General features: G+C 45.0%; 1 protein-coding gene across 3 annotated transcripts in view; it reads right to left on the bottom strand.

The window, feature by feature from the left end:
- The window catches only part of GNB1 (G protein subunit beta 1), a 105,185-nt gene that overhangs the window by 42,399 nt on the left and 35,013 nt on the right, over positions 1–27,773 (bottom strand). For 2 of the 3 annotated variants that reach the window (XM_007529497.3, XM_060199879.1), the window contains exon 2: positions 10,350–10,396. The exons of the other annotated variant lie outside the window; for it this stretch is intronic. The gene's annotated coding sequence lies outside the window, so the exon portion shown is untranslated. The remainder of the gene's footprint in view (positions 1–10,349; positions 10,397–27,773) is intronic. 3 annotated transcript variants of the gene reach the window in all.

The raw sequence follows: 27,773 nt of genomic DNA on the forward strand, positions 1-27,773 counted from the left end.
GGGCATGTGTCAGTCTTGCCACTAGTCCAGCCTGAAGCCAGAGGAGAGGACCATGCATGTGTGGAAGTTCCACTGCTATAGTGTCTCCTCCTCACTAATTCTCTCTTCCTGCCTGCCTGCCTGATTAACTAAGGGGACTGACTGGGCAGTAGTGCTTGAGGATCTGGGTTCAAGGCCCTGGTCCCCTACCTGTGGGGAAGAAGGGGGGGTGTAGGAAGATATATAAGTGGTGGAACAGTACTGCAGCTGTCGCTCCTTTCTGTCTCACTCTACCCCCCCCCCATCTCTTTCATCTCTATTTTAAAAAAAAAGTCAAGAAGTTGTGAAATCACATATCACGTATGTGCAAAGCCCCAGCTCAAGGGGGGAAAATAAAGGGGGTGGGGAGGGGGAGGGAAGGTTATTGGAACTGGAAGGTGACTCACCTGGCAAACTGCATAAGTTACCATACACAAGAGCCTGCGTTTGAGACTCAGTCTACCACATTGGAGCACCTACAGGTGAAGTTTCATGAGCAGTGCAGGGATGGTGTGTTGTCTTTCTCTGTCTCTCTCTCTCACCCTCTATCTAGAGGAAAGAATTGGCTACAGGGAGCAGTGGAGTGGCACAGGCACTGAAATCCCATGATAACCCTTGAAAAAAATAAATTAGAGACTTTAAAAAATTATTTATTTATTTATTTATTCCCTTTTGTTGCCCTTGTTTTATTGTTGTGGTTGTTATTGTTACTGATGTCATTGTTGTTGGATAGGACAGAGAGAAATGGAGAGGGGAAGACAGAGAGGAGAAAGACACCTGCAGACCTCCTTTACCGCCTGTGAAGCAAGCCCCCTGCAGTTGGGAAGCTGGGGGCTTGAACCGGGATCCTCATGCTGGTCCTTGCACTTTGCACCATTTACGTTTAACCTGCCACCCGATTGCAAACTAGAAACTTTCTGTGGGGTGTTCCCTGAACCTAGGCATCTCACTTGCACTCTGAGGGCTGTTACTCCCACTCCGCCTTTTCTCTGCAGCTTTGGGCTCCTAGGCTTGTGTGATTTCACTGTTCCCAGGTTTCTTATTCTTATTTTTTTTTTAATGGCAGAAAGCAAGAAAGACACCACAGAACTACTACTCTAGTGTCTGTGGAGCTCCTCCAGCACTTTGGTGTGAAGGTTTAAACAGCAGCCCCTGGAGTGGTATGAGGTATGCACTCTAAGTGGTGAGCTATCTCCTGGCCCCTTGCTCACATTACAGGGTCTACACAGTTCAACACAGTTGGGGGTAGTTTTCATCTAACAGCACCCCCTCCTTCACATGAAAGAATGTAAACAAGTCTTTTGAGCAGCTGTGCTGATGTGATATTACAGAACACAGATGTGATGACCTGTATTTTTTCTCAGTGGTACCATGAAGTGAATCAGGACCCAACACTTGTGCAGCACTACTGAGCAGCCTCCCTGGTCAATTAGTTATTCTTTTTTATTTGAGAAAGGAAATGAGAGACGAAGGGGGGAGAGAAACAACAGCACCACTGCACTATCTGTGGAGTTTCCTGGGTGTCATTAATGGTGCTCTCATGTGGCACCAAGGCTTAAACCCAGGACCCCATGCAAGGCCTACTGCTCTACTAGGTGGGAATAATACCTGCCCCTGTAATGTTTTTTTTTTTAATCTGCAGGACTGCAGGTGTCTGTCTTTCTCTCCCTCTGTCTTCCCCTCTTCACTTCTCTCTGTCCTCTGTCATCCAACGACAACAATAATAACTACAACAAAAATAAAACAAGGGCAACAAAAGGGAATAAATAGATAAAATAAAATATTAAAAAATTAATGTTAGGGTGGTCCAGGAGGTGGTGCAGTGGATAAAGCATTAAACTCATAATGCTTGAGGTCCTGAGTTCAATCCCCAGCAGCACATGCACCAGAGTGATGTCTGGTTCTTTCTCTCTCTAGTCCTGTCTTTCTCATTAATAAATAAGTAAAACCTTAAAAAAAATTAATGTTAGGTATTTCTTTCTCTTTTTTTTTTTTTTGCCTCCATGGTTATTGCTGGGGCTCGGTGCCTGCACCATGAATCCACTGCTCCTGGAGGCTTCCCCCCCTTTTTTGTTGTCCTTGTTGTTTTATTGTTGTGATTATTATTATTCTTGACATTGATGTCATTGTTGTTGGATAGAACAGAGAAATGGAGAGAGGGGAAGACAGAAAGGAGGAGAGAAAGATAGACACCTGCAAACGTGCTTCACCACCTGTGAATTGACCCCCCTGCAGCTGGAGCCAGGGGTTCAACCTGGGATCCTTACACCAGACCAGTCCTTGCACTTCACGCTATGTGCGCTTAACCTGTTGTGCTACCACCCGACCCCTGGCATTTTATTTTTTAAAACATATGTATTTTATGTTTACGAGCAAAGTGAGGACCTCACAACACAAAGCTAAGCCACCTCCTGGTTGTGCATGGCAATTATTTCATATTCCCTAATCTCCATCTCAAAGGTTCACTTTCCAAAATCAAATCTAGAAGAGTTCTTATCAATAGGCTGTCACTAATGAAGGGCAGCCTTGCATCCAATCTGCTGGCCTCACTGTCACCTGGGGGAACCATCCAGGACCCCCTGTATGGGGTGTGCACATACGTGCACAGGATAATGGCCCTGGTCACTCTGGCTGGCCCTGCAGAACAAGCATGGGGAAGTGGGACAGGATACCACAGAAACCACCAAGTTCTGTTCCTTTCAAAAGGCTCAGCGTGAGACTCCAACGTAGAGCAAAAAAAAATCTGTGTGGGCTGAGAGTACAGTGGTAGGACTCAAGCATGGCAACAAGGGAGGTGCTTCAAAACCTGGGTCTCTCTCTCTCTCAATGAAATAACAGCCTGCAGTGATGATACTGACTTGACATCTAAGGCCTGGCTCCACAGCAAAAACAAATACATAGAAAGCTATTTTCCTAATTCCCACAAACCTAAAAAGCCACTCCAAATGCTCTCCTGTGAAGATACAGTAAGTGAGCTAAACATGGTTAAAACACTACAGAAAGGATGGTGCCCTTTTTTCAGTCATTGCTAGGACTTCACTACTTCAGACTGACTTGTTCAAAGAGACAGAGAGAGGGATGAAGGGAGGGAGGGATGGAGAGAAAGACAGAAGGAGTGAGGGGGACTGGGTAGACAGCATAAAGGTTATACGAACAGACTCTCATGCCTGAGGTTCTAAGGTCCCAGGTTCAACACCCAGCCCCATCATATAGGCCCTGAGTTTTCCTTAATGTATATACAAAAAAGGATAAACACCTTTGCTAATTTAAATTATTTTTTGTTATGTAGGAGAAAACATTAATAGTGCTAGTTTGGGAATAAGACAAGAGTAGTAGGCAGCTTTTGCTTTTCATGTTGTCTATTATCTGCACTGGTTTCCTTTTCTGTCACCAGGGTTACTGCTGGGGTTTGGTATGTGCACGGAAAATCCACTGCTCCCCAGAATTATGATAGAGATAGCAAGAGAGAAAGAGAGACAGACCAGCAGCCTGCTCCACCGTCTATGAAGCTTCCCCCTCATAGGTGGTACTTGAGATTTGAACCCCGGTCTTGACAGCTGGTAGACTGTGTGCTTTACTGGTTGCACCACCGCCCAGTTCCCTGGGTTTTTCTTTTTTCAAAAGGGAAAGGTGGTCTGCACCCTGGAACCAAGCACATTCCCATACTTTCCAAAATTAAAAAGCTACTGACTGTGAGTGAGGAGATAGCAAAACGGTGAAGCAAAAAAAACTCTCTGTGCACTATTATTGGGGGGGGGGGGGGGCGACTTACTGAATGCTTACTGAATCAACTATTACATACTACTAAAAGTAATGAAGACTATAAAATCTGAAAAAAACATTTACCATACGTTAAATGATTTATTTAAGAAGAAAAATACATACTTAATTTTAAAAAGAGATTTTAGGGGGGGTCAGGCAGTAGCGCAGCGGGTTAAGCGCACATGGCACAAAGTGCAAGGACAGGCGGAAGGATCCTAGTTCGAGCCCCCAGCTCCCCACTTGCTGGGGAGTCGCTTCACAGGCGGTGAAGCAGGTCTGCAGGTGTCTATCTTTCTCTCCCCCTCTGTCTTCCCCTCCTCTCTCTATTTTTCTCTGTCCTATCCAACAACAAACGACATCAACAACAACAATAATAACCACAAGAAGGGCACAAAAGGGGGGGGGAATGGCCTCCAGGAGCAGTGGATTCATGGTGTAGGCACTGAGCCCCAGCAATAACCTGGAGGCAAAAAAAAAAAAAAAGACATTTTAAAAGGCTAAATGCTAGTAACATTTTTGTTATCATTTATTACTCATATTTTCAATGTACACCTGTTCTGTAGTGTTAATTCAATTTTTAAAGAGAATTACTGGTAGCATTTTCTCTTTACTCTCCAAACATTAGTAAGCAATTTATATCAGGTGTTTTTAAAAATACACATGTCGAGTTCTACTTACATTTACTTGTTTCCTGCTTTTTTCTCCAGTAACCTTATTTCCCAAAGCTGGAGGAAGCCCTACCACCAGCGAGCGTGGCCTGGGTTCCTTCTCCCCCAGCCTAAAGTCACAGCTAAGCTCTGCCCATGCTGACTCGGCACATCTGCCTGCATAATCCACTAAGACAGGACCTGCTGAGGGCCTCACATCTGTTCTGTGTGACCCACACCTGCCATCAGTGCAACTGCAAACACTTCTTACACAGGAGTAGTCAAATATTTCACATTTGCAACATGATGTGCTTGGGGTGGGGCTTACCCCTTCATGGTAAGTGGAGTTCTGAAAAGTCTAGGAAGGGCAGAGAACCCATAGCACCCCAGTCCTTATAGTGTCACAGGCAAAGACACACAGGCTGCAGGCTTGTTAGCAACAGAAAGGTGGCTGTAGCGGGTCGGGCAGTAGCGCAGCGGGTTAAGCGCACATGTCACAAAGTGCAAGGACCAGCGTGAGGGTTCCCCGGCTCCCCACCTGCAGGGGAGTCACTTCACAGGCAGTGTCTGTGTCTGCAGGTGTCTGTCTTTCTCTCCTCCTCTCTGTCTTCCCCTCCTCTCTCCATTTCTCTCTGTCCTATCCAACAACAAATGACATCAACAACAATAACCACAAGAAGGCTACAACAAGGGCAACAAAAAAGGGGGGGGATGGCCTCCAGGAGCAGTGGATTCATGGTGCAGGCACTCAGCCCCAGCCCCAGCCCCAGCGATAACCCTGGAGGCAAAAAAAAAAAAAAAAAAAAAAAAAAGGTGGCTGTATTGGCAAAGAGATGGTAATGTAATGAGGGGTAGTGTTGTGTGGCACAGGGCAGAAGAAATATAGCATGGAGCCACCAGAGCAAGCCTGTGAACCTCCCAACACTGTAGCCTTGAGACACCTGGCTGATTCCACCCATGAGCAGGAGTCAGGCCCTCGTGCCATGCTGAGCCACAACCCTGGCCTTGGGTGTGTGTGTGGGGGGGGGGGGTGTTTCCAAAGCATCCGAAGTCAAAACATGCCCCACTGAGTGTCCAGTGTCAGTTGGGACGGGAGTTTATTTATTTAGCCACATTAAGCTGAAGCAACATTTTAAGAGGAGGGATTAAGAAGACCACGGGGGACCAGGAGATAGGTCACTCAGAATAGGTGTCTTGCTATGTCCTGCTATGTCCTGGGTTGAGCCATAGCACCACATGGCAGCACCTTGTGAATGGTGGAGACATATTTGCTATCTCTCAGAATTTGCCTGCAGAGTTTGGGGCACATTCTGATGAGTCCACAGTCCATCAAGCACTGGCGATGATTCATCACCTTGTGTCTGCCCCAACTGCCTGAGAATGCAATCATACTTGGTGAGAAGGGAGCACCGCTGTCTAACAAGACCAAAGGACCTGGGAGCATGAGCGTGCACGCTGCTGAGTGCTATGGACATCTGTACAACACACAGCACTCTGAGAAGAGACCCCCCCCTCGTGACAGAGATTGAGTCATCAAGAACAAATCCCAAAGTCTGTCCACTTACACCCATGATTGTCTAGTTTCATCTTCATATCCTCATTTGTTTATGGGCTGCTATGTAATGTCCCCATTCAAAATTACTAGCAGGGGAGCTAGGAGGAGGCTCAGTAGACAGAGCATATGCATTTACCCATGGGGCAATGCTCTGATGTCCTTCTCACCCTCCTCTCTCCTCTATCTCTCCTTTTTCAAAGAATGTAATTTTTGTTTTTAAAAATTTGTTTATTTATTTATGAGAAAGATAGGAGGAGAGAGAGAGAAAGAACCAGACATTACTGTGGTACACGTGCTGCTGGGGACTGAACTCAGAACCTCAGGACCTCTCATGGTTGAGAATCCAATGCTTCATCCACTGCGCCACCTCCCGGACCACTGTTTAATTTTTTAATGAGGGGTTGGGGTGTGAAGGAAGGGGAAGAGACCAGCAGGCCCTGAATCGGATTTCTGGTGCTACATGTGCCAGAGTGATACTCTGGTTCTCTCTTCTTCTGCTCCCCCTCCCTAAGTAAATTAATAAAAAAGAGAACTCACTTGGATAGTGTGCTGCTTTGCCGTATGTATGTATGTATGTATGTATGTATGTATGTATGTATGTATGTATGTATATGTATGTATGTATGTATGTATGTATATAAATCTACAGGGAGTCAGGAGATGGCTTACTCAGTAGAATGTGTGTGTTACTGTGTTATCAGGACCCAGGCTTGAGTCCTTGGCCACCGCACAGGAGCATGACACAGGAGAGTTCTTCTAAGAGGAGGTGCACAGTTGCCCTTACACCCTACTACCCATCCCTCCACTGTGTGTGTGTGGGGGGGGGGGGAGAGACTTGCCTGGCTTGGTGGAATAGTGCAAGCACAAAGCCCTGGCAACAAGGGATTTTTTCTTTTTTTTTCTTTTTAACCTATAAGGAACTTAACACTTAAGACTAAATAAAGATCATTAAAATAAAGTCTGAGGTCAGGAGATACACACCCTGGCCCTGAAATGCAAGGAGACCCAAATGTATTCAGAAACAAACAAACAAACAAAAGCTAGACTCAAAACAAGGAACGATATAGGCACCAGGGAGCAGCCAGCCTGGTATCAGCACTATTGTTGCTGGGTGCAGTAACGCTGTTGTGTGCAAGTCTTTGCACTGGCAGTGGTGGTGGCATTTCTCTTGGGTAAACCCCCTAGAAGTGGAGTGACTAGGGCACATGTGGTAGTTATTTAACACTTAAAATGTGACATCCCACGGCAGTTCCAGGTCCTGCACATCCTTGTCACAATGACATGCTGGGTCTTTTTCATTTTATTCTAGATCCTAATGCAGCACTCAAAAAAAGTTTTTTTTAATCTTTATTTATTTGATAGAGAACAGCCAGAAATTGAGAGGAAGGGGGAGATAGAGAAGGAGACAGACCACTTGTGAAGCTTTTCCCTGCAGGTGGGAAGGTGGGGGCTTGAACCTGGGTTGCTGAGCACTGTAACATGTGTGCTCAACCAGGTGCACCACCACCTGGCCCCGGTACAGCACTTTCTTGTTGTGGTTTTAATTTGCATTTTCTGATGGCTAAAGACTTAAACCATTTTCCCTTGTGTTTATCTGCCATCTCTATCCTCTGTTGAAGAATCCATTCAAATCACATTTTTTTAAATTGGGTTTTGTTAAGGGAATTTGCATCTCATTTTATTCTGTTTCTTTTTTCTTTATAATAGAGAAGCCAGAGCACTGCTCCAATATATCATGTTTCTGCTTTGGTTTTGGCTTGTTTTTCTTGTTTTAATGTAGTGCAAGGGAATAAGCCAAGGGCTCCATGCATGCACGATACCAAGAGTAGCCTTCCCTCAACTATGAGGAAAACTACTATGGCACCCTCTGCCATCCAAGTAGGAGCCCCCCTGCAGCTGTGGGGTTTGAACCCAGAGCCCTACACATAGGAAGGCAGGTGCTCTGCTCACTGAGAAACCCCTCCAGTTTCCAGTTTCTTTTCTTTCTTTCTTTTTTTTAATATTATTTATTTTCCCTTTTGTTGCCCTTGTTGCTTTATTGCTGTAATTATTATTGTTGTTGTTGTTGTTGTTGGACAGGACAGAGAGAAATGGAGAGAGGAGGGGAAGACAGAGAGGGGAGAGAAAGACAGACACCTGCAGACCTGCTTCACTGCCTGTGAAACGACTCCCCTGCAGGATGGGAGCAGGGGGCTCAAACCAAGATCCTTCCACCGCCCAGCCCCCCAGTTTCTTTTCTTAATACTAAATTCTGACGGCTCTTTACATATTCAGGAAACAAATAATCTAAAGGACACATTGTAGTCAAGGAGGTGGTGCAGTAGATAAAAGTCTTGGGCTCCCAAGCATGAGTTTCTGAGTTCAATGCATATGTAATGCATATGCCAGAGTGACGCCCTGGTTCTTTCTCTCTCTCTCATTGACACATAAATAGATCTTTAAAATACGACACATGCAGATTTTTCCCCCAAGTCTGCAACTTGTCTCTTCATTCTCTTTTGTTTTAGAAGGACAGGAGGCCCCCACCCCCACCCCCTAGGCCTCCTACACAGGCACACCTTCACCACTCCAGGCAGCATGTACACGTACGTGTGTACACACACACATACACACACACACACACACACACACACGCACACACGAACACTACACAAACACTTCTCTGGGTGGAACACAAGTTTTTAACAACATTCAATTTATAGATTTTTTTTTTTTTAATAAAGACTGTGCCTTTGATAATTAAGAAACTTTGGCTTAGCACAAGGTCTCACATATTTTCTTATCTTTGGAACTGTATGTGTGTGCAAACATTATTCATTGTAAGAGAGGTCAGGCACCCTGAGTTAATTAAGATGCTCTATCCTTGCTTTTTTGTTGTTGCTGTGCCAATGATCAAATGTGGGCCTTGTGGAAAACTTGCATGCCACTGATGAGCTCCGCCCTGGCCCTCAGCAGTACTGTGGTTTCTTTTTGTTTCACATTTAGGTCAAAGATTCATTCTGAGCTACTATTTTCCTGTGATGACAAGTTCACCTTTTGTAAATGGATACCCAACTGTTTAACTATCCAATTCATTCAATTTAGTTTTGCCTTTTAATTTGAAATTAATACAAAGTAAGAAGATAACATAATGATTATATGAAAAATGTTCATGCCTGAAGCTCCAAAGTCTTGAGTTCAATTTCTTGCAACGCCATAAGCCAGGGCTGAACAGTGCAGTGCTTTGGTTTAAAAAAATAAATAAATAAAATTACATTCAACTTTCAAAAAATTGTAAAAAAAAAAAAAAAAAAAAAAATATCCCCTGGCACAGTTCCTATATCCTGGCACATTTTCCTCACCACTTCTACTTTATACCAACCTACTGGGGTTCTTTCTTCTTGTGAATGAAAAGGAGGAGGGAGAAATGCTGCATCAAAGTCTCAATAGCAAACGGAGCCCTTAGAGGGGGTATATATGCCAGGGACTGAATTCAGGATCTCATGAGTGAGAAGCATATACCTGGTCTGGATGAAGCTTTTATAGAAAACACCTCTTAGGGATCAATTTGTTCTGAAAAAAATCAACCTTAGGCTTAAAAATGGGGAGTGTGCAAAACCAAGTTATTTTAAACAAAAACCAAGTTATTTAAAAGGGGGTGGGGGAGAGGAGAAGGAAAAGGAAAGGAAAAAAGGGGTCTGGGTGATGATACATCCGGTTAATTGCACATAGTACAAAGCACAAGGACCTGAGCAAGGATCCAGGTTTGAGCCCCTGCTCCCCACCAGCAGGGGGTAGGGGGGGTTTTGGGCAGCTTGACAAGCAGCAAAGCAGGTCTTTCTCTCTCCCTCTCTACCACCTCCCCCTCCTCTCTCAATTTTTCTCTGTCTTACCCAATAAAACGGGGGAAATGGCCATGAGGAGGAGCGGATTCGTAGTGCTGACACCAAGCCCTAGTGATAACCTTGGAAGGAAGGAAGGAAGGAAGGAAGGAAGGAAGGAAGGAAGGAAGGAAGGAAGGAAGGAAGGAAGGAAGGAAGGGAAGAAGGGAGGGAGGGAGGGAGGGAGGGAAGAGGGACCAGGGTTCAGGAGATGGCTCTCCTGGTAGAGCACACAGACTTACAGTTTTACCCTGCACAAGGCACCAGGTTTGAGACCCAGTACCAGAGGAGGCAACAAGGGGCCCGGGGACGCTCCATGGAGCTATTACTCTAACCCCCGCCCCCTTCCTATTTCTCTCTCTGAAATAAAAAGAATGTAAAGTTTGTTCTAGGACCAGTGTAATCACATATGTGTGAGGTCCCAGTTGTCACATAAAGGAAAAGAAACCCTGAACACTGAATATCAAACTTTAAAAATCTGGTAAGAATCAATTACATCAAAATTACCTTAATTCAGAAGTGCTTCTGGTCAGGTGTCCACAACACATGTACAACTACAACAAACAGAGAAAAGACTATGTTTGCGATGTGTTTAGGTTGTGAGGAACCATTGCCCAACCACTACATCTGGCCTCTAATCACTGAGCATCTTGGGTACTGGTAAGCAGTTTCTCAGCAGGGGGAAAAATCTGCCCTCAATTCCTTTTTTAAAAATCCTCAGAAAATGGTATTGGGGTAAATAGCAGTCAGTAGAGCATACATGTTACCACGTATGAGGACCTCAATCAAGTCTCTAGCACTAGGCAGTAGAGTTGGGGTATTTCCTCTTCTGTGTCCCACTCCCTGTTATCAGGGTTGGTGAGGTCAGTAGACCACTAGGGATAATGAAAAAGAAATCAACACACACACACACACACACACACACACACACACACACACACACACACCCTAGCTATGCTTCAGGGAAAACACTCTGAATTAACTGAAAAGCCAGGGATGGGGGTAAAACATGGTTACTATTTCCTATTTCAAAAATTACAAATAACAACAATAACTACAACAAGAACAACAACAACAAAGACAACAAGGGCAATAAACAGGAAAATAAATAAATAAATAACATTTTAAAAGTACAATAACTGAATAAAGGAAGGAGGAAGGAGGTGGCCCAACTAATGCAATGGCTAGAGCTGGGTCTCAGGCATGAGGTCCCAAGTTTGATTTCAGGCATTGCGTGTGCCAGAGTGATTTCCCTCGCTAGTTAATAAACGAATATATTAATAAAAAACTCTTCATTGCAGCTGTGTCCTGGGAGTCTTATCCAGACTGTTCCCTGAGGCAGGTAGAGGTTTTCATCTAAAATTTTCACAAAGCATTTTACATTCTGGCAAGTCTACAGGAACATTTCCAGCCTGTCCCTATGTCCTGGTACCCTCTGTGCCCAGCCAAGTTTTGGGCTGTGCTGAGGGCAGCCTCAAAAATAGAAGGCAAGGGTGTGAAAGACAGCTTATGGTTCTGCAGAAAGACTCATGCCTGAGGCTCTGGTGTCCCAGGTTCAACCCCCACCCCACCACAAAACCAGAGCTGAGCAGTGTTCTGGTATACATAAATACATAGTATTGGGAAACAAAAACAAAAGGCTCTTGCCTCTCCAACTGCAGGCAGCATGCCTTTGACATTGTATCCTAGAGTTCTCCACTCTACTAGAAACTAAGTATCAAAGCGCCAAAATGCTCTCCTAATCTCTCCCAAACTGTACCAAAACAATCCCTCTTGGGTGTTTCACGGAGTCACTCACATGCACACACCCAGCCTGGTTGTAAGAAGTGGCAATGCCTGTAACCAGTACCACCTCCACGTTTCATTTCAGACCCTGTTCAGAGACTTCAGGCGTGGAATGTCAACTTCATTACTCTGCCACCAGGTTCTAGATGCTAACATGATGCCAATCAGACTTCCTTGGGCAGACGACCCCCACCAATATGTCCTGGAGCCCCACTTTGCCAGAGCCCTGCCCCACTAGGGAGAGAGACAGGCTGGGAGTATGGATCGACCTTTCAACACCTACATTCAGTGAAGAAGCAATTACAGAAGCCAGACCTTTCACCTTCTGCACCCCATAATGACCCTGGGTCCATATTCCCAGAGGGATAAAGAATGGGAAAACTATCAGGGGAAGGGATGGGATATGGAGTTCTGGTAGTGGGAACTGTGTGGGGTTGTACCCCTCTTATCCTATGGCCTTGTCAATACTTCCATCTTATAAATAAAAATTATATATAATGCCACGATGAGGTTCACCCTAGCTGGAGCAGGCATTCTACTGCAGCTGCCTAACAGAATCTAAATTCTAGCTATGCTCTTTTACACACCTATAGTTACAACACTATCACAACAGCCACACAGGGTTAAAAGCCCACATGTCCACTGATGGATAAAAGATAAAATGTGGCCAGCCCTAGAAAGGAATAAAAAACTTATATATGGAGGTTGGGCAGTAGCGCAGTGGGTTAAGTTCACATGGCACAAAGCGCAAAGGCCAGCTTAAGGATCTGAGTTCGAGCCCCCAACTCCCCACCTGCCGGGGGTAGCAGTGAAGCAGGTCTGCAAGTATCTATCTTTCCTCCTCTGTCTTCCCTTCCTCTCTCAATTTCTCCCATCTAACAACAACAACAGCAGCTATGATGACAACAATAGCAATAACAACTACAACAAGGGCAACAAAATGGGGGAAATGGCCTCCAGGTGTGGTGGATTCATAGTGCAGGCACTGAGCCCCAGCGATAACCCTGGAGGCAAAAAAACAAACCAGCCCTGACATATGCCACAGCATAATGATCCCTGAATGTACTATGCTAAAGGAGATGCCGGACACAAAGGTAAAATGTAGTCATATAAATCACTAGTTAATTAATACGAGGGAGAAAATTAATTGTATGTCTCAAAGTTTTTCAAAACACAAACTGAATCTTTTCAATATATAGGCTGTGTAATTGATATGCAGACTCTCTCAAAAGCCTAGACCAAGTAGATCAGAAGTAACACAGCTATATACAAGATACTGGGTACTGTACAGCAAACCCTAACAAAAGGACTTTTCAAAGTTAACCCAATTATAAAATAATGTAATGATAACATTAACTATCCATTGTCTTTTTGAACCCTAAGACAGCAGGAACCTCACATCTCCACTATAGAACCTCTACTTCCCCCAGTCCTGGAACCACTGGATAGGGCCCACTTTCCCGTATGCCTCTCCCAATCCATATCAAATAATATTGCATCTGCCGATCACAACCTAACCAACACAACGGTTGCCACCTCAACATGCTTCACTTCAGACTGTGTCCAGAGACTTCACATGTGGAATGACAACCCTTCAACTTCATTAGTCGGGTGAGACCTTTCCTTTCATAGTATACTCTAATTTCATCTCAGGTGGTTCACTTTCTAACAAAGTCCCAAAACCTAGATATACACCAGTTTCTGTGAGAGAGCATATGTTCACACGTATCCGTAAACTACTGCAAAATATATACCTGAAAGCAGAAGTACACTAGAGTTTGCAGTGAGTACCCCCCCAACACTTCCTCTCCACTATTCCAAGCTTTGGGTCCATGACTGCTCAACAATTTGTTTGGCTTCGTACATTAACTCTCTTTTCAGTCACCAGGTTCCAGATGTCATCAGGATGCCGGCCAGGCTTCCCTAGACTGAAGACCCCATCAATGTGTCCTGGAGCTCCACTTCCCCAGAGACCCATCCTACTAGGGAAAGAGAGAGACAGACTGGGAGTATGGACCGACCAGTCAACGCCCATGTTCAGCGGGGAAGCAATTACAGAAGCCAGACCTTCCACCTTCTGCAACCCACAATGACCCTGGGTCCATGCTCCCAGAGGGATAGAGAATGGGAAAGCTATCGGGGGAGGGGGTGGGATATGGAGATTGGGTGGTGGGAATTGTGAGGAATTGTACCCCTCCTACCCTATGGTTTTGTTAATTAATCCTTTCTTAAATAAAAAATAGAAAAAGAAAAATGAAAAGAGTGGAAAAGTGAGTGTGGAACCCACAGAAACCAGCCCTCGTTCCTATTCACAAACATCCCCCCTCATCCCCTAGGTCTAGGTGTGTAACCTGAGGGCTCCCTTCAATTATCACATTTTAGAGACAGAGGATCTCAGCCACCATGACTGATACTCTAGGGTGTTGGCTCTGTGGTGACAGCTAGGTCTGTCATTCCCAGTTTCCAGCTGTGACACCAAAACTGTCTCCATACACTACTAAACATGCTGGGGAGGGGTGGGGGAATACAGGCCCTAGATGAAAACTCCTCATATAAACTCAATCACAATGACCAGCTATAAACCCTGCCTGGCATTTTCCACAGTGAGGAAGAAATCAAACTGGGGTTGTAGAGGCTGTCTCTGCTTCCTGCAGCCAGTGTGTGGGATGGGGGAGCCAGAAAAATAAAGCAGTGGTCTGGCCGGTAGAGCAATGGATAAAGCATTGGACTCTCAAGCATGAGAGTCCCTCAAGCCCCAGCTGCACATGTAACAGAGTGATGTCTGGTTCTTTTTGTCTTTCCTCCTTTCTCATATATATATATATATATATATATAGAGAGAGAGAGAGAGAGAGAGAGAGAAAAGAAAGAAAAGCAAGAAGCCAAGGAGGCAGTTTCTAGAACTGGAAAGGAAGGAAGGAAAGAAGGGAGGGAGGGAGGGAGGGAGGAAGGGAGAAAGAAAGAAAAAGAAAAAAAGGAAGGAAGAAAGGAAGGAAAGAAGGGGCAAAAAATATTAAAATGAAATATATATATATATAAACAAATAGCTAATTACTTTCCTGGATAGTACACTAATTACTTTCCTGTTTTGTCATGTGTGTAACCCAGGTTTCTGCCTGGCCCCCACCACACCGAGGGGATTCTGGTGCTGTGGTGTCTCTTCCTCAGCCTCTATCTGAAAGTTGGTCCAGAAGTGAACACTGGTGGCAACTGAAGAAAAACAAAGAAAGCTAAAATGGATGGGGAGATGGCAGTGGTGCAGTACCAGACTTGCATGTCCAATGTCTTGAGGTTAGTCCTGAATACTATGTCACAGTGATACTGTTTCTTTTTCTCTTGTTAATGAGCAAATTAATCAATCATAATTAAAATGTCAGGTACTCATTATATGGCAGATGCTATGTTGCTATGTACTTTATTATTTTTTAATATTTATTTCCTTTTGCTGCCCTTCTTGTTTTATTGTTATTATTGATGTCATCATTGACAGAGAGAAATGGATAGAGGAGAGGAAGACAGGAGGGGAGAGAAACATAGACACCTGCAGGCCTGCTTCACCGCTTGTGAAGCAACTCCCTTGCAGGTGGGGAGCCGGGGGCTTGAACCAGGATCCTTACGCCAGTCCTTGCACTTTGCGTCACATGCGATTAACCTGCTGCGCTACCGCCTGACTCCCAGTACTTTATTTTCTTCTTTTTTTAAAAAATTTTTTTACATTTATTTATTTTCCCTTTTGTTGTCCTTGTTGTTTATCGTTGTTGTTGTTATTGCTGTCATCGTTGTCGGATAGGACAGAGAGAAATGGAGAGAGGAGGGGAAGACAGAGAGGGGGAGAGAAAGATAGACACCTGGGGACCTGCTTCACCACCTGTGAAGCGACTCCCCTGCAGGTGGGGAGCCGGGGGCTCGAACCGGGATCCTTATGCCAATCTTTGTGCTTTGCGCCACCTGTGCTTAACCCGCTGAGCTACGCCCAACTCCCTTTTCTTCTTTTTAAAAAAGTATTTAGTTTTTATTATTTTAATGTGAAAGTGTAAATACAGTGGGAAAGAGAGAGATACCAGAACACTGCTCAGTTCTGGCTTATGGCGGGGCTGGGGATTGAACCTGGGACCCCAGAGCCTTGGGCTTGAAAGGTTTTTGCATAACCATTATGCTGTCTCCCCAGCCCATATTTTCTTAATGTAAGTATATATTTGCTTAATCCCTGAGACACCCAATGTGGTTACTGTCATTCCTATATCTTTAATTCTGTGAAACTACATAGGCCAGGTGGTGGGGCACCTAGTTAAGCGCATACATTACAGTGCATGAGGACGCAGGTTCAAGCCCCTGTTGCCCACCTGTAGGAGGAAAGCTTCATGAGTGGAGAAGCAAGTCTGCAGGTGTCTCTCTCCCTCTTTATCTCCCCCTCCCTTCTCAAATTATCTGTCTCTATCCAATAATAAATAAAATATGTTAAAAGTTACAGAAAAGGTATCTGAGACAGGGATGGTCAGTAACTCAGGGCATCAGAAAGCGGGGGGGGGGGGGGGGCCTGGGTGGTGGTGCACCTTGTTGAGCTCACGTTACAATGCTCAAGGACTTGGGTTTGAGTCCCCGGGCCACCCCTGCAGGAAAGCACAAATGTTGAAGCTGGTCTGCAGGTGTCCCTCTGTCTGTGTCTCTGTCTCTCCCCCTTCCCTCTGGATTTATGGCTGTCTTTATCCAATAAAAAAAAATACAAAAATAAATTTAAAATAAAAAAAGAGAGCAGGGAGCAGAGGCAGCATTACACCAGCGCCCTCACCTGAGTCCTCAGGCTGAGTGTCACTATACTTACTCCTGCTTCTCAATAGCCTGTATAAATGTTTTAAAAGCCAGATATAACAATTAAGATTTGTTGTTTTGCTCAAATATTTTTCTTTCTGTTAGTGTCCTTTGCTTTTTATTCCCCTCTTCCAGGATATAGTGGCTTAAAGACCAAACCAAACTTTCCTGCTATCTCTCTCTTACTGTAGTGGGTGCTGAGCTTTAACTTGGGTTGCCACATGACAAAGCAGTTGCACTATCCAAGGTTGAACCTGGGACATTAAGAGTCTCAAGCATGAAAGCCTTTTGCTTTTTGCTGTCTCCTCAGACCCACTGCTCTTGTTTCTTTTCTTTTCTAATATTTTATTTATTTATTTATTTTAATGAGAGATATAGAGAGACGGAAGAGAGACCAGAGCACTGCTCAGCTCTGGCTTATCGTGGTGCTGGGGATTGAACCTGGGACCTTGGAGCCTCAGGCATGAGAGTCTCTTTGCATAACCATTATGCTGTCTCCCCAGCCCTCTTGTTTCTTTTCTTCCCTAGCCCCCGCCCCATCACACTCCAGTCTTTATGAATAATTTCTCTTCACCCAGAGCTCCACTGGAATAAAAGCATGTGCCCACACCTCAGGCCAAGGGCAGCCTCTTTGCTCTATGGCTTCACAGTGATGCCCGTGGGAGGACCACTGTGTCCCTGCCAGGCTGACTTGCCAAGCTTGGATCCTAAGTCTCCAGTTGTATGTCCTGGGAGATGTCCTCCACTTATTTAAACTATGATACCAACACCTGACAAAACCACACACTCCTCCTTCGTTGAAGCCCCTCAGTGGGTTAGAGAACCAATGGTTTCTTAGCAAATCACTCTAATTCTTTCTGTAGGGGTGGGGTAGATAGCATAATGGTTAAGCACAAAGACTCAAATCTGAGGCTCCAAAGTCCCCGGTTCAACGCGCCTGCTTCCACCCACCACCCCCACCATAAGCCAGAACTGATTAATGCTCTGGTAAAAAAGAAAGAAGGGGGGGGGGGGAGAAGGGAGGGAGGGAGGGAGGGAAGGAATGGAGAGAAGAAAGGGAGAGGAAGGGGAAATTTTCTTTTTTTGATTGCACCCAGTTCCTAGAAACCTCAACAATGCAGTGTTCTTAGGCCCTCATCTCTATTACATTTGCAGGTCTTTCCTTCCTGAGCCCTCTGCTGGTCCCTATGTCATCCTCCCCAGCACAAGACTCAGAAAAGCCCTTCACCCCAAGCCCCCACCCTGTGGCATGCACTCCATCCTGACTGCAAGGACTCTTTCTGGCTCTAAAAACTTCTATTAACTGGCTCCCCCCACACGGTCCTCCCCTCTTCAACCTTTCTGCCTCACTGCCACATTTATCTTTCTGAAGGACAGCTCTGACATCTGACTCCCCCGCTGACGAGTCTTTAAATACACCTCCTACAGAACAAAATCAAACTTTGTAGCCTAGCCTAATTCAGAGTCCTTTCCCCTCCCTGCTGTGTCCCCAGGTGTCCTCCCTTTAGGTTCTGACTCTGAAGGGGGCCATACTCAGGAGACTCCCAGGGAGCACCCAGACCACCACTTCCTTACTCAGCAATCCTAGAAACACGAGTGCACTTTTTGCTTAAAAGAATTAAGAGGAAAAAAATTTTCTTTGCCTCCCGGGTTATAGCTGGGGCTCAGTATCTGCATTAGGAATCCACTGCTCCTGGAGGCAGTTTTTTCCATCTTGTTGCCATTGTTGTTGCTATTATTGTTGTTGTTATTGGATAGGACAGTGAGAAATCAAGATGAGGGGATGACAGAGAGGGGGAGAGAAAGACAGACACCTGCAGACCTGCTTCACCACCCATGAAGCAACTCCATTGCAGGTAGAGAGCTGGGGAATCGAAACAGGGATCCTTACGCTTCGTGCCATTTGCCCATAACCGTCTGTGCTACCACCCGGCTCCCAAGAGACTATTTTAAAAGTGAAATATTCCCCCGGTCAAGAAAGAGGACTTCCAAGTCTTACCAGCTTTGAAGACAGGATTATCCTATTTCCTTCAAGACCTGCAAAACACTGAATGCACTCTGTCTACACTGCAAGCACCTCTTTCGCGCTATCTAAATAATCTGATATTTAAAGTGACAACTTGGGAGAAGCAAGGACAGTCTGGGCCTTCAGGTTACTTAAAATTTACAGTGATGGCTACTCACTGCTATTAGAAAAGGATTCTTGGGTGGCCGGGCGGTAGCACAGCGGTTTAAGCGCAGGTGGAGCAAAGTGCAAGGATCCCGGTTCCAGCCTCAGGCTCCCCACCTGCAGGAAAGTCGCTTCACAGGTAGTGACGCATGTCTGCAGGTGTCTATCTTTCTCTCCACATCTGTCTTTCCCTCCTCTCTCCATTTCTCTGTCCTATCCAACAACAACAACAACAGCTATAATAACAATAACAATAAAAACAACAAGGGCAACAAAAATGGGAAAAATGGCCTCTGGGAGCAGAGGATCTGCCAAACCCCAGAAGTAAAAAAAAAAAAAAAGCATTCTTGTGCCAGGTCTCAGCCTGGGGCTGAGAAGCATGAACATTTACTTCCAGTAAAATTTTTTAAAGTTTTATACATATATACACACACACATGAGATTGCAGGGCCAGGGAGATGGCTCAGTAGGCAGAATGTAGGATTTGTACTGTAAGACTCCTAAGTTCTTTATTTAAAAAACATTTTATTTATTTATTAATGAGAAAGATAGGAGGAGGAGAGAGAAAGAACCAGACATCACTCTGGTACGTGTGCTGCCGGGGATTGAACTCAGGACCTCATGCTTGAGAGTCCAATACTTTATCCACTGTGCCAGCTCCCAAACCACAAGACTCCTGAGTTCTATCTCCATGAACCTGGGCCTCAATCCATGGCACTGCAAGTGCCAAAGCACAGCCATCCCTGGCACTGGTCATCTCAATCAATAAATTATAGAAAGGAAAAAGAAAACCAGGCTATGATAACCAAAATTTCATCCAAGTTATTCACTAATGAGAAATAATTAAAAAGCAAAGGAGCTGGAGAAACAGCTCAGCTGGTAGAGCACAGGACTTCTATGCCAGAGCCTCCCAGCTCAATCCCCAGCTGGGGCTGGGGGGTGGAGGGTGATGGGGGACTTTTAAGAATCTTTTTCATAAAATAATCATTTTTTTAAATATTCATTTTCCCTTTTGTTGCCCTTGTTGTTTTTCAATGTTGTTGTAGTTATTGATGTCGTCATTGTTGGATAGGACAAAGAGAAATGGAGAGGGGAGGGTAAGAAAGAGAGGGGGAGAGAAAGATAGATACCTGCAAGCTTGCTTCACCCCCTGTGAAGCGAACCCCCTGCAGGTGAGGAGCCGGGGGCTCGAACCCGGATCCTTACACTGACCCTTGGGCTTTGCGCCACCTGCACTTAACCCGCTGCGCTACCGCCCGACTCCCAAAATAATCAGTTTTAAAAGTTGAAAAAGAAGGGGCCAGGCAGTGGAGTACACAGTATGTGTAAAATGACCCAGGTTAGAGCCCTGCTCCCCACTTGCAGCAGGGATGCTTCCCAAGTGGTGAAGCAAGTCTGCTGGTGTCTCTATTTCTCTCCCCCTCTCTCTACTTCTCTGTCCTATCAAATTAAAAAAGGGGGTGGGAATTGCCACAAGGAGCAGAGTCCCAGCAATAACTTTGGAGGTGAAAAAGAAAAAGAAAAGCAGATGTCCATCAGGAACATCACCATAAGCCCACCCTCCCATGGACCACTCTAGGAATTTGTCCTCCCTATAAAGTAGCAACGGTGGGGACTGCTCCACTTTCTAAATGGAGGCTGGATCATCCTACCCTGCCAATCATGGAAGACTGGACCCGAAATGAGTGCAGTCTAGAATGTTCCCAACTGTGAACATGGACCGTGAGCTCAGATTGACAGGGACTCAGAGGTTACACAGGCTATTGTGCTAAATATATGGGACCTAGGTCATGTTGATGAGGTAGACAGTAAATTTTATTCATAGATTTTCTTCAATTTTAGAAGCTACTACTCTCTGCCCTAATCCAACGTTCTAGCCCTATTCTCAACTCTGATACCATCTTCTCAGACAATATTTTTGTCCACTTCCATATTAGCTAGCAAACCCAAGTTAAAAACTACAAAAATCACAGGCCCCTTGGAACATGTCTAAAGTAAGACTTCCTTGTTTCTTTCCAACCTAAGATCTCTAGATCTGCTCTATTCCTATTGTTTGGTTCCTGTTCATTAATCATTTTGTCCTGTTTTATATCTTACCATCATTTAGATACCAAGTTACATGTGCTATGATGACTCTATCTGACTTCCCTGGGCAGACTACCTTACCAATATATTCTGAAACCTCACCTCTCCAGAGCCCTACCCCACTGAGGAAAGACAGAAGCACGCAGAGGGTATGGATCAACCTGCCAACACCCACGTCCAGTGGAGAAGCAATTAAAGCAGCCAGAACCCCCACCTTCTGCACCCCCAAAAGAATCTTGGTTCATACTCCCAGAGGAGGAGAAATGTTAGGGGAAGATGGCCAGAGAGCTCTGAACTCCAATTCCATCAGGAACCAAAGAGACAAGAGGAGAAACAGAAAGACAGTAACAAGTGTAGTAACAGGTGTAGGTGTGACTAAGAAAGGAAGAGAAGGCAAGGCCATAAGAAAAAAAGAAAAAGACAAATATATATAAATACAGTCAACCCGTATCTGCAATCTTGGGAGAACTACTATAGCTTCCAGTGGAGGGGTTGGAGATACAGAACTCTGGTGGTAGGAACAGTATGGAATTATACCCTTTATCTTATACTTTTGTAAATCAATATTAAGTCACTAATAAAATTAAAGGAATTATATTTTTTATTAATTTCCTTATTGGGGGATTAATGATTTACAGCAGACAACAAAACACAATGGTTTGTACATGCATAACATTTCCCAGTTTTCCACGTAACAGTTCAACCCCCACTAGGTCCTCCCCTGCCATCCTGTTCCAGAACCTGAACCCCCACCCCCACCCCAGTGCCTTTTTCCTTAGGTGCAATACACCAACTCCAGTCCAAGTTCTGCTTAGTGTTTTCCCTTCTGATCTTGTTTTTCAATTTCTGTCTGTGAGTGAGATCATCCCATATTCATCCTTTTGTTTCTGGCTTATCTCACTTAATATGATTTCTTCAAACTCCATCCAAGATGGGGTGAAGAAAGTGAAATCACCATTTTAAATAGCTGAGTAGTATTTCCATTGTGTATATAGACCAAATATATATAAATATAAACAAGAGAATCAACCCATACCTGCAGCCTTGGGAGAACTACTGTAGCTTCCAATGAAAGGAATGGGGATACAGAACTCTGGTGGTAGGAATGGTATGGAATCATACCCGTTATCTTATACTTTTATAAATCATATTAAGTCACTAATAAAATAAATTTTAAAAAAGCACAGGGAAGTTTCCAGTGGAGGGGATGGGACACAAAACTCTAATGGTGGAAACTGTATGGAATTATACCCGTTACCTTATAATCTTATAACTCAATCTTAAATCACTAATAAAAATTAATAAAGAAAAGAAAGAAATAAAAGTAGACAAAGCAATTGAAAAGAACAATCCACTACAGGTCAGTGTGTTTTAAGTACACAGTGGAAGAAGCAATGTATGGAGGTCGCCTACCATCTGCTACCTTGGTCATGAAGGGGAGTAGTGGGTGAACATACAGACCACTCCACAGACAACAATGTAAGCACTGTCTCCCTGAGGAGTTTCACTGCTCCAGGTTAACCTTTTCAGATACAGATAGCCTGGATTTTCAAGCATGGGGTCCTAAGTTCTATTCCTAGTATTGCATGTGCCAGAGTTATGCTCTCGTTGTCTCTCTCAACAATAAATTTGTACAATAACTGAATCTTTATATTTAAAAAAAGTGTGTGAGAGATAGATGTGGGGGTGGGGGACAGGACGGCGGGATATGACAACACACCACAGCATCAAAGCTTGCCCCAGTGCAGTGGGGGCTGGTCTCAAACCTGGGCTGTGTGCATGGCATACCAGTGCCCTCTGGAGTGAGAAACAGCATCTCCACCCAGAAGACTGAACTGAGGGGTGACTGAGAAGAGAGCATCTGGATACCCGGAACTTGGGGGACAGACCACACTCATCTTATTCTTCACTCTATCCTTAGTCTGGAATAAAGTCCTCTCACCCACACACTTTTCAATGTTTGCTGGCTGTTTTTTAAATATATTTTTCCTCCTTCCAATACTACCTAGTGTATAATTAACAATTTGGGGCAATTGAAAATGTAAATTCTGAAAAGAGGTGATTTTCTGTTTTAAAGACAAACACACGTTAATTCAGAGAATGGGAAGAAAGCTGTTCACACGTTGCTAAATCTTCTGAGGGAAGTGTCCCAGAAAACAATGACACAGTAAAACCATTCCAGATAGCTAGGGCACATGGAAAGCATATTCTGAGTTGTAAGTACTTCATAAATTTTCACTGGACCCATACATTCACTATCCAATTATCTGTGTATTAATGCAGAAACCTTTTAAAGGGAAACCATTCTGATACATCTTTTAGGAAATGCTAGTTCTAGATATAAAAAATTACCCTTATTCCTCGTTCCCAGCTCCTCCTCACCAAGGCTCTTCTCTGCCAAGAAAGCTGTCACTGGGATGTCTGGCCCCAGGGGCCATGGGCCTGGGATGAGAAGGTGCAAACAGCAGGCAGAATCCCTCCTGTCCGGGCCTGCTGGCACTCAGCGGTCCTTCCTGCCTCCCGGGATGCACGTTCTCTCCTACCACCCGCCGCTGACCAGTTGCTGTCATCTTGTACATGGTCCAAAAGGCCTGTGACTCCACATCCTAGCTACCATCAATGTTAGTCATGTCTGTTTCTAGAAAGCCCTCCTCTGCATAAGCTCCCTGGCTTTCTGGCCCCTGCCTACCACAGAGACCAGGAGGGGCCTTGAGAAGGAAAGGAATGTGGATAGGCCACGCAATGACTAGTGCCTTTAACATTACAAACTTCTCTCTTTAAGTTAGGTTACATAAGTTTTATCTCCTCACCCTGGCACTATTGAACTACTTGAAAGGCGTGAGTCATAGAGCATCATACATGAATCCACATATATAAGTCAAGTAATAATTTAGTTCCTTAAAAATATAGTTAACGGGGGGGGGGGGGGATAGGGGCGGGCAGGCTGTATTGCAGCAGGTTGAATGCACATGGCACGAAGCACAAGGACCAGCCTAAGAAGTCCCGGTTCAAGCCCCTGGCTCCCCACCTGCAAGGGGGTTGCTTCACTAGCGATGAAGCAGGTATACAAGGGCAACAAAAGGGAAAATAAATTTTAAAAAACTTTTTTAAAAAAGGAGGAGGAAGTGGTGGTGGAGGAGGAAGAGGAGGGGAGGAGAGAGAAAAGGAGGGAGGGAGAGAGGAAGGGAAGAAGAGAGGAAGGGAGGAAAGATGGGAGGAAAGAAGGAAGGAAGGGAGGGAGAGAGGGAAGGAAGGAGGGAGGGAGGGAGGGAAAAAAGCATGACTCTTAGATCTGGGGAAAGCATTATATAATATGACAGCCACTGTCAGCCAGAGTGGATAGCTGAGATGTTCAAAGTTCCCACAGCAGGTGGCGCCACACCCTTTCAAATGACGTCACATCCTTACAGAGTTGGGTTTTCAGCAGTTGCCTTGATGAAAAAGCCTTCCATGAAAATCAACATAAGGGAGTTCAGTGGTAGCCCATTGGTAAGTGCACGTGGGGCAAGGACTGGCGTTAAGGAACCCGGTTTGAGCCCCTGGCTCCCCACAGGCAGGGGAGTCATTTCACAGGCAGTGAAGCAGATCTGCAGGTGTCTATCTTTCTCTCCCCCGTTGTCTTCCCCTCTTCTCATTTCTCTGTCCTAACGACATCAATAACAACAATTATAATAACTACAACAATTAAAAAAAAAACAAGGGCAACAAAAGGGAAAAGAAAGAAAACAAAATCAACACGAACAGGAAGTGAGGATGGGGGCATCTGGTCTGAGTTTGAAGTTTGAGAAGCTATATGATCCATTAGTTAATGGCAGTGGTTTAAGAATGAAATAAAAAATAACTTTCTGGATTGGTTCATTTTGTTTTTTGTTGCTAAGTTTGGTGAGCTCTTTATATATGTTGGTAATTAGCCTCTTGTCTGACGTATGATGACATGTATAGATCTTCTCTCCGGAGCCGGGCAGTAGCGCAGCGGGTTAAGCGCACATGGCGCGAAGTGCAAGGACCAGTGTAAGGATCCCAGTTTGAGCCCCCGGCTCCCCACCTGTAGTGAAGGTGGTGAAGCAGGTCTGTAGATGTCTATCTTTCTCTTCCCCTCTGTCTCCCCTCCTCTATCAATTTCTCTCTGTCCTATCCAACAGCAGCAACAACAATAACCACAACAATGATTAAAAAAAAAAACAAAAAAAAAACAAGGGCAACAAAAGGGGGGAAAATGGTCTCTAGGAGCAGTGGGTTCATGGTGCAGGCACCAAGCCCTGGCAATAACCCTGGAGGCAAACAAACAAACAAACAAACAAAAAACTTCTCCCATTCTGTGAGGGGTCTCTTTGTTTGGGTGAGTTTCTTTTGCTGTGCAGAAGCTTTTCAATTTGATGTAGTCCCGTTGATTTGTTTTTGATTTAGTCTTCCTTGCAACTGGGTTTGTATCACCAAAGATGCCCTTGAGGCTTTTACATGAAAAAGTGTTCCACCAATATTTCCTCTAAATATTTGATAGTTTCCGGTCTAACATCCAGGTCCTTGATCCATCTGGAGTTGACTTTTGTTTCTGGTGAGATAATGTGGTTAAGTTTCAGTCTTCTGCACATTTCAACCCAGTATTCCCAGCACCATTTACTAAAGAGATTCTCCTTCCATTCCCTGATCCAGCTTTCTAGCCTTATTTCCAACTCTAACACCATGTCCCTAGACAATAATTCCTTTGGTCCACCTGCATGCTAGCTGTTGTGCTCAGGCAAAAATTAGTAAAGTCATGGGCCCCTTGGAATAGACCTATTAACTTTTTCCAAAATGAAGATCCCAAAATTCATCTGCTATATATATTCTTGCCTTTAGGTTCCTAATTATTAAACAATTTGTTCTGCTTTATATCTTAATGCTTTTTCAGCCACCATGTTGCAGATGCTACCATGATGCCAACCTGACTTCCCTGTGTGACAGAGGACCTCACCAATGTACCCTGGAACCCCACCTCTCCAGAGCCCTGCCCCAACCCCACTAGAGAAAGATAGGAGCAGGCTGGGAGTATGGATCGACTTGCCAACACCCATGTTCAGTGGAGAAGCAATTACAGGAGCCGGACCTTCCACCTCCTGCACCCCATAATGACCCTGGGTCTATGCTCCCAGAGGGATAGAGAACAGGGAAGCTTGCAAGGGAGGGGAGGGGATACAGAACTCTGATGGTAAAAACTGTGTGGAATTGTACCCCTCTTTTCCTATGGTTTTGTCAGCATTTTTTTTACTTCATAAATAAATTAATAACAATAGAAAAAAAGGGGGGAAAATAGCTTTCTTTCAAGTCATGAGTATTAGTTTTTCAAATGACTGAAGTTGTTAGGACAGAAACACCAAAGACCTAACTAATCAGTAAAGGAACTTTCGATATTTATTCTGGCCTAGGGACTGTAAAATCCTAGAGATGCTAACAGGGCCATGAATTTGGTGGTCTGAACCCCGAGGAGGAGAGAGAAGGTGGGACAGAAGTGGGAGGAGGCACCTTTCAACCACACAGTCAAGTTTTGGCACCATCCACAGCCTCATGTATTTCCCTACTCCCTGCTGCAGGTGTGGGTTGCAAGACTGTATGGTCAGCTTGATTCAGTAGGAACTCAGTAACTGCTTACTGAAAGACAAGTTCCAAGGGAAAGGGAAATCTGAAAGGTAAGCCTAAAGCTAAGTACCCCGCAGAGACGGATCCTGGGAGAGGTAGGAGCCAAAGTCAGCTCACGCAGGCCCAAAGGGAGGAGAGGGACACTAGACACAAAGCTTGGTCAAGATGGGCCTGGGGCCAGCCAGCAGCAGGGAGCAAGGGAAGCGCTCACTGCAGAAGGTTCAGGACACATCTGTATGGTGTTCATCCCCCAACGCAAAATATGGCTTCAGCTATAAGGAAGCAAGCCCAAAGAGACCCAGAGAGCAAGCCTGTACACTACAGTGTCAAAGGTGGCAGCAGAGCACAGGACTTCCATGTAAGGTTGGGCTGGCTCTCAAAGACACCCACCTAAGTGTGCTGAGGCAAGGGATGAGTTTATGTGGACTTCACAGCCTATTCATAACTCCAACTTCATAATATATTCACCCCATCCCTGTTTTTTTAAAATATTTATTCCTTTGCCCTTGTTGTTTTACTGTTGTAGTTATTATTGTTCTTGTTATTGATGTCATTGTTGTATACGACGGAGAGAAATGGAGAGAGGAGGGGAAGACAGAGAGGGGGAGAGAAAGACAGACACCTGCAGACCTGCTTTACTGCTTGTGAAGCGACTCCCCTGCAGGTGGGGAGCTGCGGGCTCGAACTGGGATCCTTAACACTGGTCCTTGCGCTTCGTGCCACAGTGCACTTAACCGACTGCACTACCACTCAACTACCCCCTACTTGTTTTTAAAGTAAAGACAATGGCTGTGTAAGGAAAGCACCCGGTAATCACACACAGGATGAACTGGAACAGGGCACATCCCCTGCCACACCAACTGCTGGGGGACCCTTCCCACAATCTTAGGTGGCACCCCAAGAAGTGCCACCTGTGGCCAGGGAGGTAGGTCAGCAGGTAGAGTGTAGGACTTACAAGTGGGAAGCAAATTTCAGAAAAGGGGGGGGCAAGGGTAAAAGGTCCCTGAGCAGGGTGTGTGCTAGACCACCTGTGCAGCTCATGTCTAAGCCCCAGGGCTGTTTTTTTTTCTTTTTGTTGCCCTTGTTTTTATCATTATTGTTGTTATTGTTGTTGCTGTGGTTATTGTTGGATAGGACAGAGAGAAACGGAGAGGAGGGGAAGACAGAGAGGGGGAAAGACAGACACCTGCAGACTTGCTTCACCACTTGTGAAGTGACCCACTGCAGGTGGGGAGCCAGGGCCTTGAACCGAGATCCTTGTGGGTCCTTGTGCTCAGCGCCATGTGCACTTAACCCGCTGCACTACCGCCCGGCCCCCAGGGCTGTGGTTTTTATCCTCTCCAGAAGTCTGACAGGACAGAAACAATGGAAGACAGGATAGTAGTTTTTTGTCACTGCCAGGGCCCTACCATTCTAGGATGACATTTTCAGACAGAAAGGGAGGCAGAGAAAAAGAGAGTGAGCTA

Source organism: Erinaceus europaeus, chromosome 10, assembly GCF_950295315.1.
Source record: "Erinaceus europaeus chromosome 10, mEriEur2.1, whole genome shotgun sequence".
NCBI classification, from domain to species: domain Eukaryota; kingdom Metazoa; phylum Chordata; class Mammalia; order Eulipotyphla; family Erinaceidae; genus Erinaceus; species Erinaceus europaeus.